The sequence below is a fragment of the Oryzias latipes genome, chromosome 21 (assembly GCF_002234675.1).
Source record: "Oryzias latipes chromosome 21, ASM223467v1".
NCBI lineage: Eukaryota > Metazoa > Chordata > Actinopteri > Beloniformes > Adrianichthyidae > Oryzias > Oryzias latipes.
The window spans coordinates 18,329,487-18,340,933 of NC_019879.2; the positions used below are offsets into that span (position 1 = coordinate 18,329,487).

At 41.1% G+C, this 11,447-nt stretch overlaps 1 protein-coding gene across 1 annotated transcript in view; it reads right to left on the reverse strand.

Moving 5' to 3' along the window:
* The window catches only part of LOC105356811 (dehydrogenase/reductase SDR family member on chromosome X-like), a 65,843-nt gene extending 54,518 nt beyond the window's left edge, over positions 1-11,325 (reverse strand). Inside the window, exon 1 of the mRNA XM_023950584.1 lies at positions 10,122-11,325. The gene's annotated coding sequence lies outside the window, so the exon portion shown is untranslated. The remainder of the gene's footprint in view (positions 1-10,121) is intronic.
* Positions 11,326-11,447: the final 122 nt, after the last annotated feature.

The window sequence follows — 11,447 nt, forward strand, 5'->3', positions numbered from 1 at the left end:
GATGCTGTGAGGCTTTTTGCAAAACGGAGGCTTTTTTAGAGCTGCAGAAATGAATGGAAAGGAGACTGTCAGTGATGGAGGAATATGAGAGCACTGCTGACTGTCCTGTTCTGCAGGGCAGCCGCACATGTTTTTTCTCTTTTTTTTCATGAACACAATGCCATAAAGTTAGATGCACATGTCTGTGACCTGAACCCTGCTCCCATGCCACATTCAAGTCCGTTTTAGCAAATTAGCTGCATTAGAAAGACTAATGCAATTCCCACTGCTCCTCCCATTGGGACTTTACAGTGATAATACATGTACCCTGAGGAAAGGGGATCAAAGACAAGACTTTTGAGCGTTGGATTTGATCTATGACAACATTCTACCATGTTGTCTTTGATCTGTGTCACACATGGCAACAGAAAAGAATTTTTAATCAAAGTATGAAGGCCGATCACCCAGACAACTTCAGTTTTGTCAGGGAAGATTTATGTGTAACGTGCCCAACAAATCAAAGACACAAAAATAAACAGCTGTTTTTCTAAAGGAAAGCACTGAGTGTTCTGACTTTCATTACATTTTTTCTTTCAAATGTAAATTTGATATGTTAAACACATTTTTAATTAGGTTTTAGTGTCTCAAAGGGTCTTATCCACACGCCGTGACGTGGCCCCGACTGTCTAAGAAGAGAAAGAATGCCCCCGCATTAAAAAACAAAGTACTAACTGCACTGTACAGTTAGTACAAAGAAAATTGAAAGGAAAGCCCATGAGAGGCAATTCATAGTGAGATCTATCCTCCATGGATGGCTGGATGTGCACTTGGAGACTGGATGAGGCAGTGGATGCTGCACGGGCAGATTTGCCAAGTGGGGTGTCAGTTTAACTTCAAGCCTCATAGGTTTTCTACAGAGAGAGCAGCCAAAGGCCAGCTTGTAAACACCGAAAGGGAAACCTGACGTCTTTGGATGTGTTTGTGGAAGGCACACAACAACGGAATGCTTTTTTGACTTGCTCTTAGTGGTCTTTTTTTTTGCTTTATATATAATAATATCATTTTAAATACCCATCTTAAAAATGATCAAATCTAATTCTAACAACCTGTTAGTTTGCTATTATGAATCTGCATTGATCAGGGGTTCTTTGAAACTGAAATTCAAGGGAAAAGACTGTTCTGCTCCGAGCACAGAGCCCATTCAGACTGAGAAATCTCAGAGCGAACCGAAGCTCAGTCCAATTGGAAACGAACCACGAACATCTCAAAAGATGGGTCCAAACAGTTCCGGGTCTCGAACCAAGGTATGTTCAGCTGACCTAATATTTGTTTGGTTTTATCGAGGGAAACATATGGAAGCATTTGTGTAGCATAATTAAAAATAAATGTCAAAACCAGAAATGCTTTTTCATTTTCAAAATGAAGCTGCATTTTTTGACTCAAAATTAAAATTAAAAAAGCATTCCTTCATAATGCTTTTTCAGTTTCTACTTCAACACCGCTTATTCTGTCACTTATAAAAATGGTATTTGACATTTCATTTTCAAAAAGTTCTCTGATGTGTAGCAAAATTCATTTAGAAATGTCTAATTTGATAATTAAATTGGATTAACAGAAATGCTTTTTCATTTTCAAAATGTAACTGCATCAAATGACTCAAAATTAAAATGAATAATCAATACTTCAAAATTCTTTTTCATTTTCTACTTTAAAACCGCTTATTCTGTGTCATAATTACAAAAAAAATTGAAAAGAAGGGATTGCATTTTTATTTTAACATCCACCCTGCGAATAGTGTCGCATAATTTTAATCCCACTCAGCATTTCCAGAGGGGAAATGCGGTCCTCCTTCAGACACACCGCGGTTTGTCGAAACCTTCCCCCGGACTAGCTTTGTCTTCAGACCGCAATCCGTGCGGTCAGTGCTTTTTTCTTCGCTGCAAGGATTGCGAAGTCGGGTTAGCATTAGGCTAATATGTGCAAAAACATTAATCGTGGAGGTACTTAAAACTCCAATAAAATGCTGGGAAATGCTGCAATGAGCATCTTGGATGCAAATATGTGGAAATTACATCATCCTTTATTTTGTTCTGGACACCACTGGAAACACAAATTCATATGATGGTTTAGAGTTTCTTAGATCTGCGTTGCAGCACTTACGCCTTCGGTGATCCGGCTGTCGGTCCGAAGACAAAGCTAGTCCGGAGGGAAGTTTCGACGAACCGCGGTGCGTCTGAAGGAGGACCGCGGAAATGCTGCTATGCAGTCCCCAGAAACTGTGTACAATCATCAGGAATAAACAACCGTCACAAAGCCCTCTCCTCTGCCGCTAACACAAAGCTACAAGCCTGACCGCACTGCTCCTAGTATGTGTCTCTTAGCAGCCGGACACACGGAGATAGCAATGACGTCATCGCCCCGCCTCCCCACTGGAAATGCTAAGTGGAATTGAATTATGCGGCACTATTCGCAGGGTGGATGTTAAAATGAAAATGCAATCCCTTCTTTGCATTTTCGTTTCAATTATGACACAGAATAAGCGTTTTTTAAGTAGAAATGAAAACGCATTTTGAGGTATTGATTTTTCATTTTAATTTTGAGTGAAAAAATGCAGTTACATTTTGAAAATGAAAAAGCATTTTTGGTTTTGACTTTTGTTTTTAATTATGCTACACAAATGCTTCCATATGAACTGTTGTTCACTTTAAGCAAACCAAACGTGTCCAATCTGAAAACGCCCTCAAGAGTGCACGCTGTAAACATGACATTAGGAGAGTGAACATTAGAAAGTTTGAGAGGAAAACAAGTTTTTTAACTAACTCTACAAAAAAAAAAGCATCAGGTGTGCTTTCAGGGCTTATGTGGGACAAAAATGTGCAGACTGTGTTCATCAAACACTCTCCAACAGCATTTTTTCTGCTTGCCTCTGGGGATTCGATGTCTTTCTATTAGTAGATGTAGAATGAGCTACAGAGGGGGGTATTCTTGTAGCACCAATTAAGACTTTCATTAACTCTCAGCCACACATTTGCTGACACACACGTTCACAGGCACTGCGCAAACGGACGTGCACGCAGAGTATTAAACCCTTTTAATTTAACAGTCTGTGAGTCTCGGTTTCTCTTCCTGTCTGTGGCACCTGTTGTCACAGAGGAGGGACTGTGAGGAGACTCTTTCATCTTTTTGCTCTCATCCCTCCTCTCACTCCACGATTAAGTGAACACCGACAATTCACATCGTTGTTGGTGCATTTGTCCGTTTACAGGACAATGGCTTGAAGATCTTCAGGTATTAAAGTTGTAATCAAAAACTTATGATTACACCAAAGAACTTTCAGATTTTTAGGCTTTTGTGTTTTTTTCTGAGTTTTTAAGATGTTTTTTTTTTTATATGTACTTGTGGCATTTTTCTCATGATATGAGGAAATTTAAGTGTGATGTAGAAGCTACTATGGCAAAGCCACAAGCTCCCTGCTACGCCGGATTCTGATGCATCCACTTGTAGACAAATAGATCCAAGTATGTCTTTGTTTTCCTCGTCTGAGCTGGCATCAGATAGATAAAAAAATGATCAAAGTGGGACTTTAACTTTTTTTGTTCACTGCAAATAAGAATTTTTCAAACTCATTACAAAATTTTCCTTTAACTATGATAAATGTGGCAAAAGTGAATTTGCAGATCTGTTTTCAGCTCCACAACAGCTAACTCATTTGCAGATTGTCCCCCTCAGCAGCGTCTCTCCGTTCCCTGTGTCCATCTGCTCCTTTTTCCACCAAATGCAACTGACTTTTTAAGTTGAGCCAAACAGCATCTGAGCAGGCAGCAACAGTAGCAGGCACAGATCCTTTTTGGAGCTTTTCTCTTGTGCCCGCAGAAATTCTGAACTCCAGCCTGAGAAGCCTCCTGCTGCACGTATTAACCCTTGGTAGTCTCTGCGCTCTCCGGTGCGTTGGCCAATCACATCAATCGTTTACAAGGATGCAGATCTACCATTAGGAAAGTTTTCATTCAAAATTTACCATGACGATTACAAAAACGTTATGAGCTGGGACATTTTCGGTTTACAACAAACATAAGAAAAAATTCAGACAGATAATTTTGATACCCCTTGGAATAAATCCAAGGACGTTTTTAAATAATTTTGGGAAGTTTCACCTGTTTTTAAGTCACTTTTCATGTTGTTTTGACCTTGTCTTATCTGCTTTTGATTTATATTCTTGTCACACTTTTGATTTATTTCCTAAAAACACAAATACAAATTTGATCTAAATTTCTGCGATTTTTCCAGCTAAAAAATAAACAAATTTACTAATCAAAATTTCCTTTTTGCAAAGTTCCGGGTTTATTTTGGAAATATTATGCATTACAATGAATGAAAATAGCTGTAAGAAAAGAAGCTGGGGTTGTACTAAAAAGATGGATATTAAGAACTGTCACAAAAACAGGTTTAAAAATAAATTATTACAGAAATTTGGAAAGTTGTTAAAAAAACAATCAAAAAGGCCCTAAACTACTAACGGTTAACAAACAAACTAATTTGAAATTACGTTATCTTTTGTTGACCTCAATGATTAGCTGTTGACATCTTTGCTTCATAGTTTTCATAGGATCTCATCACAGGACACTTCTTATGTTTTTTTTGTTTTCTGGATTGCTCCTTTTTGCAGAATATTGCTCTATCAGTCCACCTGAAGGTGTGATTCATGTCTAACTTGGTGTTTCCGTCCCCGTCTTCATAAATGCTAATGATGGGAGCTATTTTGGCTGGAGGGAGCCAAGTTTTGCTGACTGTATGACAACTTTGTCCCGGTGGGGGGCAGACACTGGGGAGTGAAGCTTGAGAAAGGAAGCGAGCACAGGGCTGAGCGCAGCTTCCGGACATGTAGTGGGAAATGTGCATGGCTGCGTGAGTGTGTATCAAAACTCGGACACAACAGACATGTGTCAGCTCAGCTCCAGCACCGTCAGGCTAAACTGACACAAACAGCCCCGGGCGGTCCTATCAGAGATGGACTTTTACATAACGGCTGAGTCACTCACAATCTATTTTTATGGCTTTGAGGTGTGTGCGGTTGTGGTGGTGTGGGTGTTGTGTGTGTGTTTGTGTGGGAGTTCTAGAGCTGAGAGGATCCAAGACCCTCTCAAAGAGGACATGCCATAAATGCAACGCTGGGTCATCCTAACCTGACTTCAATGCTTTCAGGGAGGATGTGAAAAAGGATGGGGTTTAATAAGGGCGCCGGCATTGTTTCTGAAAAAAAAAAAAAAAGGAAAATTGTGTTCCCTCTCCGGAGTTACGGTGTTGGAGAAGGAGATGGGTGTGTGCTGGTGGGGAAGAACTGAACGTCCTGTGTGGGTTAAAGACAGAAAAGCTGTTTGAAGATCCAGTTAGTGTAATCCTATACTGTAGCAGGTCGATGTATGTATGTAAACAGATTTCTGAATAACATAAGATAATAGGTCCAACAAAGTTTTTTATACTCAAACATTGCAGAATACCTTTAAATCTGTAGGTATATGAGCTATTTTAGTGGCCCTGCAATGTGCAGGTGAAGCAAGGATAGGCTCCAGCAACCCCACAACCTTAAACTGGAATAAGTGGAATTAAAAGGTGGATGGATGTATCAGCTATTTTTAGTTTGGGACTTCAGAATGAACAGTTCTTTATTTTTTACTTTGAAATCTGCCCTTAAAGAAATTACAACTTTTCTTCAACTAATGTGTCTGTATATTTGTCAGAGTAACCCTTCTTGCTCTGCTACCTGTTTTTTAACATGTTCTTGATTTTTTTAATTAATTTTTTTTTCTTTATTGCAAGTAATTCAAGTTATAAACTGACCAATCTGATGCCTTAATAAGTGTTCTCACGTTGAATGTTCGAAACGTTTGATTGACATATTCTCCTGAACCGCTTTGAAGTGGTAGGGGTGTGAACTTCCAACAAGCTCACTCCAGAGCGGTGAGAGCGGTTGCCATGGATATTTTGACTCCAATTATGGTCGATTCGGACCAATCACTGCCTACTGACGATGTCTGTCTCCAACATGGTGACGTCTATATCATGTAAAAGCGGCAACTAAATTGACTTTATTTGGTTGGGGCTGCAAGCGAGTTATTTCCTGTGGATGATGTCACACTCGCTCTATACAGCCACTGAGTCTGAACTTTGGTGCACTTCATGTGGTGTCCACTTGTTACCAAAACATGCACTCCAAAAGGTTTTTGCTTTTTCAGAGTGAATGTCAAACAACAAAATCACACGTCTAAATCCTTCAGGGCAGCAAACAGACAAAACCTCCACTTTTATTATAGTTTGCACACCTGCTGATATGATTACTGCGGAGTCCTGGACATGACATTGAAAAAGAATTTTTCCACACAAAAGATAGGAACTCGTGTGCTCAAAACGACAATAAAATGCTGATTTGAGGCCACAAAAAAGTCCCTTGTGTGCACAACATGATACTTTAAAAAATAATCTTTTTTTGGTTTTTCAGTGTTATCTCCAGTGCTCCGTAGATTACAATGTTGTGGCTGCAACCTTCCTCTTTTTAAGACCATGAAAGCAGTAATAAGGTAATTAGCAATGCCTTCTGTGGTCATTTCAATGCTAAATTCACAAATCTTTTAATGAATCAATCAGCTATTTAATAATTGCCAATGGGGAACATTCTCATAGCAATAAAGGAGTGGATCAACAGCGTAAAAGAAGAGTTTCTTTTATTCGTCCTGTTTTTTTGCTCCGTGACCAATTCAGCCTCTTGCTGTAGATCTTCCTGGAAAATCTTGACCTTTCAAGGAGCAATTATTGTTTGATAATGAGGAACTTAGTTCTAACTCTCATGCCAGGGTTAGAAAAGAGCGGCTTGATTTACTCTGATTTCTCACAAGACTCTGAGGAGTTTTTCATACTATGAAATTTATGCTGGTCAAACAGAAAAACGCACCAACACTCATAGGAATCTTTCAGTCTATGCAGCTGGAAGCCAAAGCAGACGGACAAAACCCCTTCATCACTTGGAACTTCATTTACTTTTATCACTCCATATTTGATGGCCCTAGTCTCGAGTCAATGCAGATCCCTCAGGGTGTAATAACATTTCAGCATTTTAATAACTCACACTAATAACAGCTTCCAAGATCTTTCACAAGCTTTATCATCTTCGTGTGAATATTCAATTAATTATGGGGCGGGTACTATTAAACAAAGTGTCAAAAAATTGCTTAAATATTACGTTCATAAGTTCCCTTCGTGTAACCAATGAAATTTAGGTCTAAATGTTGCCATGTGCTTGGAGGTGAAAATGAAAATTCAATAAAAAAAATTTTTTAGTGTTATTTAAAGCATGAAATAGCAAAGCCTTCATTCTTGCAGGGCTTCGCTGTGTCTTTACTGTAAATGACCGTTACTGCATAATAATGCTACCACCACCGTGCTTTGGTGTTTTCACACCTTTTTCAGGATGAACTTTTTGGACTCATCTATCATAAATGAAGGTGAGCCATGGTGCTGCGGTAGGGCGGTCGACCCATGATCGTAATATTGCAGGTTCGATTCCCGCCTTGCACGCCCATGTGTCGAAGTGACCTTGGGCAACATACTGAACCCCACCTTGCCTCTGGTGGGAGGTTGGCGCCAGTGTTTGGCAGCGGAGCCACCATCAGTGTGTGAATGTGTGTGTGCATGGGTGAATGGGACTGTAAACCGCTTTGGGCCTTCGAAAGAGGGTAGAAAGCGCTATATAAGTATATGCCATTTACCAAGGTACTAGTGACTGTAGGAGGGGGTTGTAGCTCACTGGGTTTAACAGTTGCCTGCTCATCTCTTGGTTGATGGTTCAAATTCCATTTGTCATAGTCCCTCTGTCATTCAGCAAGATACTTTGAGTCATATTTTTCTCAATTGTAAACAAAAAACTTCTTTAAAAAAACAGCGAGTTTCTTTGGATAAAAGTGACTGCTGGAGGATGAAATGTAAACATGTAAGTACTTTTATTTGAATACCTTGTGTTGCCAAGCAAAATAAATCAATTTTTGCAAACATATTTTTTTCATAAGATATATTTTTTAAAATAGTATCTTTGATTTATTTCCTTTTCATTTACCTATATTTATTGGCCTGTCAGATAAAATCGGGAACATTCTTCAGGCTGTAAAACAGGGAAATGGAAAGATATTAAAAAGATGGAATACTTTTGCAAAAGAGCGTACACAACGGCGGCAACTGGGATCCGACAAAGATAAGACAAGGGAAGAATGGAAGAGAGAAGAATGCACATTTGCATACTGCAGCATGACGTTTTCCAAAGACTAAGTGCTTAATGAGATAAATATTTATTTGCACATGCTGCTTTTCCTTCTTTAGCAGGCCTAAAGAGTCATTCATCTTCCCAGTCCACAGACAGCAATCCAGGACAGGAAATCAGGAGCAGCTCTCATCCACCTTTCTGCTGCCTTTCACTCTCGTCTTGTCATTACTGGCACAGATAGATTATCACAACAGTCATTTGCAGCATGTGCACAAGCTTATATATGAGTGTGTGTGTGCAAGCGTAGAGGGGTGACTCAGACTGGTTGCACATGTTTGTGAGGCAAAAATCATTTTGTTCTCCCGGTCAAAGAGGGCATCCGCCTTCCAGCCAGGGTCTCCTTTACTCTGCTGGAGAGTCCTCGCAACTTGTCGGAGAATCTGTGGGGATTCTTCCTCAAAGCTGCATCCAGGACTGAAGCTGCTTTTCTCTCTGTTTTTCCTGCAAAACCTTCTTAGATCCCAGTTACAGGTTTGAAAATACTCTAACTTTCTTTCTGAAGAACCCGTTCGAGTTTAGATGTTGAAGTCTTCCATGTTTTTTACACTTCATGTTTGAAAAAGTGGGTTAAATATGAGAATGAAATGCAAAAAGGGATTAACACTCAATAATCACCAGTCAGCAGTCTGCCCTCCTTCATTTTTTTTTGTCGTAAACGAGTGTAACATCAATTTATGTTGTGAAAATCCAAAGAGGTGGGACTAATTCTGCATGGAAGAACACAGATAAGTGGATTTTGGTATGTATGCCGCTCATCACAAGCCTGCTTCAGTTAATATTAAAGAAAAAAAATGCCCTTGATGTGTCCTTCTCATTGGGCCAAAATGTGCCAACTGTGCGCATTCATCACTGCAGGTGATAACCAAACCTTCAACAGCATCCTTGTCACACATATGAACATCTTTATGGGCTGTGTGTCAGCATGCATGCGTGCACTGGGGGGACACGTGCCTGTAATATTGAGAGGTCCCTCATTAAGCGAGGCAAACTGCAGAATAAAAGCTCTTGCCAGAGTAAACATGACATACATGCTTTTCCTACAAGCTCGCGGCCGACAGGGGGAATAGATTTGCGCTATGCGTAAAGCTTCAGCGGAACATTGGCGATAAGGGCGCAAAAAAAAACAACAACGTGGAATGAGACAGATTAGGAATAAGACGCACATGGAGATAATCCCGTTATCTGCTGGACGTGAGATGCCAGCGTGAACGCGTCCACGGAGACTAATGAACTCAACATGAACGAATGAGGTTTTTATTAACGGCGGATGTAGAGAGGGGGGTGGGGGTGGATGGATTGCCGGCAACGCGAGGTAAACACTAGTTGTTTTTGACCTTAAGAGACATCCACGCGCTTTACCGCAATGTCACCGGTCCCGCGTGTAGGGAATGGACGCCCACGCGCGCACCTTTGATTCCCGCGTTTTAATGGCGGAATATCGTCACTAAAAAAAAAGCAGAAAAGAAGGTTGCTGGTTTGAATCTCGCGTGGAGTTTGCGTGCGTCTAGTAGATCCGAAATTCTTGAGGTGTGAGTGTCTCCCCGTACAGAGTGTACAGAGAGGAAAAGCAGGTGTGTGGACTAAAGTGCGTGACATTGTTTCACCTTTGAGGATCTCCTTCTGTTAAGTGGGTTCTCCACGGTCAAGTTGAGCCATGAGGAATTTGGGGGTGCTCAAGTTCCAGACTCTGCGTGTATCCAAAGGCGCATTTCTAATTACGCACGGGTTAAGAGATGCGCCCCGACAAAACAGAGGCACTCACCCCTGCCTGCATATCATACACCCCCTACCCCTCATGGAAAGTCGCAGTAAGAAGTCAAAAGAAAGGACTTACAGGATGACTCAGTTTGTCTCTTTGCGCTTCATTGAGGTATTCCCTTTACGCTCCTTTCAACGAAATCCTCAAATGCCGTGGTCACAGTCCACGTCTCTGCATATGTACCACAGGATCACATACAGAATGAGGAGTATGGCGAAAATGAAGAGCGCTACTAGGATGGCCTTGGTCACCGGAGATATGAGCGACTGCATGTCAGGAGCAGAGCCGGGCAGAGCGGCGTGGGGCTCCGCGTCTTCAGTCTGTGGTCTCTCCTGCTCTGCTCCTGTGCTCTCCGCCGCTTCGGTGGCAACTGTTGAAGACAGAGCCTCAGGCTTCGTCACCCGCCATACACACACACACACGCACGCACACACAAACACACACACACACGCGCGCGCACGCAAATGCACTACCCGTGCGCGAAAGTGTAGCCCCGACGAGTCAGGCGCGCAACGCGTGAGGGCTTCCCTTGATAGAGGCAACAGAGTGTACAGCGGGATGCCTGCTGCTCACGAAGGCAACCCTAATAAATCTGAGGGTTCACGGGGAGCAGAAACTGCAGCTGTTTGGCAAAGGTGCTTTCCTGTGAGAGCGCAGCAAAGCCGCGGTGAAAAGAGAAGAAACTCACGCGCGCCATGACTGAAGGCAAAGTTGCGCATCGCGCTGCTGCACTTGGCAGAAAACAGGTTGATGATTAGTATTCTTTGCAGCAGCGTGTGCGGGTGGGAGATGGCTGCATGACAGACTTTTTTTCAATTTATTATTATCATGATCCGATGTCAGCAAAGGTTTTTACGGCGGAGCTAAACCGGAATTTCTTCAATCAATACGTTCAAATCTGAGCATTTTCCGTCAAAATATTCCAATAAAATCTACATTTTAGCAACAAAAAAATAACGTTTTTTTGCGCTTTTGGTCAACAAGAACTCACCCTGAGCGTCTATGCAACAGATGACATTCAAACGAGCATAAATATGAGGGTCCACAGAAAACAGGCATGACAGAACGCAGCGTGCATTTTGTAATAAGATATCGTTTTTACGCATGAATGATATCGATGGAATTTATGTTCAAAATTCACAATTGTTTGCATAATTTCCAGCTTCTCTTCATAATGTAAGTGTGTCATTAATGAATCGGGATTTGTTTATGAATGAAGCAGTTTGATGTCTGAGTCTGTGGTGGTCTCACGATAAGAAAAACGTGTACTCAATGTGCTTGATGTGAATGCAATATCTGGTGGAAAGGAAAGAATAAAAAACATGATGTTTACCAACAAAGTGTGTTTTTGTTTGTGTTTTATCAATTTTTTTAAAGGAAAAATAAATTAAAATGAAACAG